Source organism: Capsicum annuum, chromosome 4 (genome assembly GCF_002878395.1).
Source record: "Capsicum annuum cultivar UCD-10X-F1 chromosome 4, UCD10Xv1.1, whole genome shotgun sequence".
Taxonomy (NCBI): Eukaryota; Viridiplantae; Streptophyta; class Magnoliopsida; order Solanales; family Solanaceae; genus Capsicum; species Capsicum annuum.
The window spans coordinates 200,852,586-200,856,954 of NC_061114.1; positions in this window are offsets into that span (position 1 = coordinate 200,852,586).

A 4,369-nucleotide genomic window follows, 5' to 3' on the forward strand; every position below is an offset into this window, starting at 1 on the left:
TCATACTTATTTGGGGATTTCCTACCATCATGGAATGATTCATTCACTAATACATTTTATCAAATACAAGGCATGCATGGACTAACTCACAACTTGGGATTTCATATTCAACGTACTACACTAGTCCTTATACTTCTTCTAAGCTTTTATCAAACCTATGGGGGACATGCTTCGCTTATTCAACCATTTCTACACCCAAATAACATGAACACATCACATAGAAAACAACTTCAAGAGAGTTTATCACCAACATCACATGAATTCCACATACAAGGGTCAAAGCTCATAAATCTTGTATACAAACATAAATCAAAACTCAACATCACAAGGAACATTAATTTTAACTCCTACAAATCATAGAATCTCATAAACATAAAAATCTTGAAGTTTTAAAAAGGGTTCTTGAGCTTCTTGGATGAAAGGGACCCAAAAATCAACATCTACAGACCTTGAGGAAACTCTTTTCTTGAAGGCCTTTGGAGAGATTGTTGATTTCTCTAGATCTTTCTTGATTTTTGCTCGAAGAAGAAAGAAGATTTTAATTTTTTTGGGAAACCCTAATTCTTGGTGGGGAAAGAGAGAAAATGAGGCCAATTCTAATGTAAAGTGGGTATATATAAGGGTTGATAAAATACCCTTTTCATCTTTGGAATAAAACTAAAAATCCCAATTTTTCATGCTGGCGTGAGCGCCATAATCGTGCCAGTTCACTAGAAAAATGGACAATCGGGAAACTGCATAGCGGCGCGATGCGGTGGAAATCGTATTGCCATATTGGTTGGTAGATGGAACTATACCACAATGTGGTGGAATCATGGAGGATCACTGGATTTTGAAGATTTTCATTTTGGCTGGCTCCGCGATGCGCTAAGGTGCCAGGTGGCACACTGTCTCACTAAAATGGCTCTAACTCGTCACTCGAATGTCCGATTTAGGTGAATTTAGTATCGATGGAAAGCTTATTAAATTCTCTACATGAAAAAGTAGAAATTATAGAAATTTCACATGATTAAAAGTGTTTCATACTTGGAAAGATATTTTTGAAACTCTTAGACTCAGATTTTGGCTTTACTGAATATGATCTAGGGCTCAAACTAGAAGAGGATTTTATGGAGCATTACACACATGATTTCCAATAATAAACAAGCTTCAATTTTAAGTTAACACACTATTTAGGGTTTTTGGGTCTCAAGGAAGTGGTGAAAATGGCTAAATATGAGAAAATAGGGTTATTTTATACCCAGTCCAAGTACTCAAAACTCGCTATCATGACCTCGAGGATCACGATCATGATATCTCTCCAAAATAAAAATATCTCCTCTGCACATAGAGTCACAATTGGGGTTCAAGGCAGTGCAATTGTGGTGCACCAGAAATCCTAATGCACCAGATTTTCCAACTCTTAAAATAGGCTCGACCGATTGCTTGTGATTCATTCGGAATCCTGTATACATACACAAACTATGTAACCACACTAAATTTTTTTTCAGATGCAATGGCACACTTAGATTTCCATCCAACGCCGTGTCAACCAAATGTGGGTCCCACACCTATATTTTCAATTTCTCAACTTTTTGACCAATAGGTCCAAATGAGTTTGGATGACTCAGGACCCAAACTAAAGGTCTATCTAGTCTAAAACCTATATTCCAGAGCTTTTGGGGAAGTTAAATTTTTCATAAGAGATTTTTTAACTAAAGTTTTTGCCTGATGGCCATATGGAACCAACAAAGACTTCTAAATAGGAAATTGGCTCTAAAAAATAGACGAATTGGCTGATAATCAAATTGTCAGTCCCATATGAAAAATCTCTAACAATGAAAAGAAGTAGAAAAATGGAAAATGACTTGAAGAGTCATTACATGTAATTTGTGAAAATGGTGGATTTTGGTACTAGATTTCACAATATTGATGAATTATGGCATGTAAATAGCATAACCCTCAACCCATATTATAATATTAATTTTGAATATGGATTTTACATAATCCAACTCATCTTATAAAAGAATTTTTTAGTGCACTAAATGAAAAAAAGGATAAAAAGGCTTTGGAATGCCCTTGGTGGCTATGGTTTTTTATCTTAAAATAAAATTCAGAGTCTAAATGGATAAATGGATTATGGTTGTGGGTTGGCGTGAATGCAATAGCTTGCAAGCCTACTGGTATAAAGATATCAAGTTGGAAAATGCCTTAATAAAGACTCCATGATTAATGGTTGGTTTTTGTGCAAATTTTTTTACTTTAGGCTTAATAAAAATTATGTAGCTCACCGAGAATGTGTAGTCCTAAAGGGGACCAACACTAGAAACTATATTTGTCAATGTTGGGGGTATATGACCATTGTGTTTGATGCACACATTATATTTGGATGGTTATAGCCCTGCTATCTTTAGCCATTCATCTGAACATGTGACTAATATGGACTGGAGCCCTTTCGGCAAGGAGAGCCAGACCCTATAGCATATGGGTGCCTGGAAAGTAGGGATGAGATATACTTTCAGGATAATGTGTTAAACAGTCATGTTTTATGTCCATTGTCTATACTTAGCCATCCTATCTATATGTGGTTATGCATGTGTTTATTACTGAACTTTTGTAAATGCATTATTTTTTCCCTTCCCTTGGGTTGCATACTAGTACTTATTGTACAAATCGTCCCTGGATGCTAGATCATTTCATGATGTAGTTTTTGAGGGATTTTCTTATGATCTTGTGCAGCGTTAGGTGGGTTGGTACTCCTATTTATCAACTGTGAAGTAGTGCACCTTCATCTTTTGGAAGGCCTAGTCATTCTCTTGGTTTTCCTTTATTGACCCAAATTGACTTTTTATTGCTTAGGAAGGAGGACCGAGTTTTGTATAAGGATTGTAAAGTTTTTCCAAAAGAGAATCTTGTGACCCAACATAGACTTTTGGTGATGGATTTGGTTTTTAAGAGGGGCAAGAAAAGGAGGGGCGGGGAGGGTCGGCGTAGAATTATGTGGGGTGGCCTAACTCCGGCCAGCGCTTTAGAGATAGGGGCAAATTTGGAAGGGATAGGGGTGTGGGAGTGTAGGGGGGACATAGATAGTATGAGGGATAGGGTCGCGGGTTGCATCAAAGATACTGCTAAAGAAGTTTTGGGTGTTTCGAAGGAATGGTCTGGCCGACATCAGGGGGACTAGTGGTGGAATGAAGAAGTTAAGGAAAAAGGTGAAGACAAAGAAGGCGGCGCATATTAAGTTGGTTGAGAGTAAGGATGAAAAAGAAAAGTCGGTGAGTAGGGAGGAGTATAAGTTAGCAAAGAAGGAGGCTAAGTTAGCTGGTATGGCTGCTAAGACAACAACTTTTATGAGTTTGTACAAGGGGTTATAGAAAAAACCCAAGGAAAAGAGGTTGTTTAGACTGGCCAAGGTTAGGGAGCGAAAGGATCAAGATCTAGACCAAGTAAAGTGAATTAAGGGAGAGGATGGCAGAGTTTTGGTAGAAGACACCCTCATTAAGAAAATTATAGTCATATTTTCATAGGCTCTTGAATGATGAGGGAAAAAGAGGTGTTGTGTTGGGGGAGTTGGATCACTCCGTGGAGTTTGCCGATTTTGGATTTTGTCGGTGTTTTAAGGTAGAGGACGTTAGAGAGTCTATTCAAAAGATGAAATGGGGAAGGGCGATAGGGCCGGACGATATCCTGGTAGATTTTTGGTAGTTTGTGGGCAGGGCTGAGGTGGTTGACCAACTTGTTTAACATCATTTTCAAGTCCGCTAAGATGCCTGAGGCCTGGAGATGGAGCACGATGATCTCTTTATATAAGAACAAGTGTGACATCCAGAGTTACAATAATTATTGGGGTATTAAGTTATTGAGTCACACTATAAAATTTTGGGAGAGGGTGGAGGAACGGAGGTTAAGGAAGATTGTGTCTATTTTGGAGAATCAATTAGGTTTTATGCCTGATCGCTCCACGACTGAGGTAATTCACCTAGTGCGAAGACTAGTAGAGCTGTATAGAGAGAGGAAGCGGGATCTTTACTTGGTGTTTATTGACTTGGAAAAGGCATATGACAAGTTCCCTAGGGAGGTTCTATGGAGATGCTTGGAGGTGAGAGGGGTCCCTATTGCGTACATCAGAGCGATTAAGGGCAGATACGAGGGGGTGAGGACTCGGATAAGGATAGTGGGAAGAGATTCCAAGAATTTCCCGATCTTGACTGGGTTGCACCAGGGATTAACTCTTAGTCCGCTTCTTTTTGTCGTAGTGATAGATATGTTGACGAGGATCATACAAGGCAAGGTTCCTTTGTGTATACTTTTTGCGGATGATGTAGTTTTGATTGATGAGTCACGACAAGGTATTAATGATAAGCTAGAGGTTTGGCAACAAGCCTTGAAG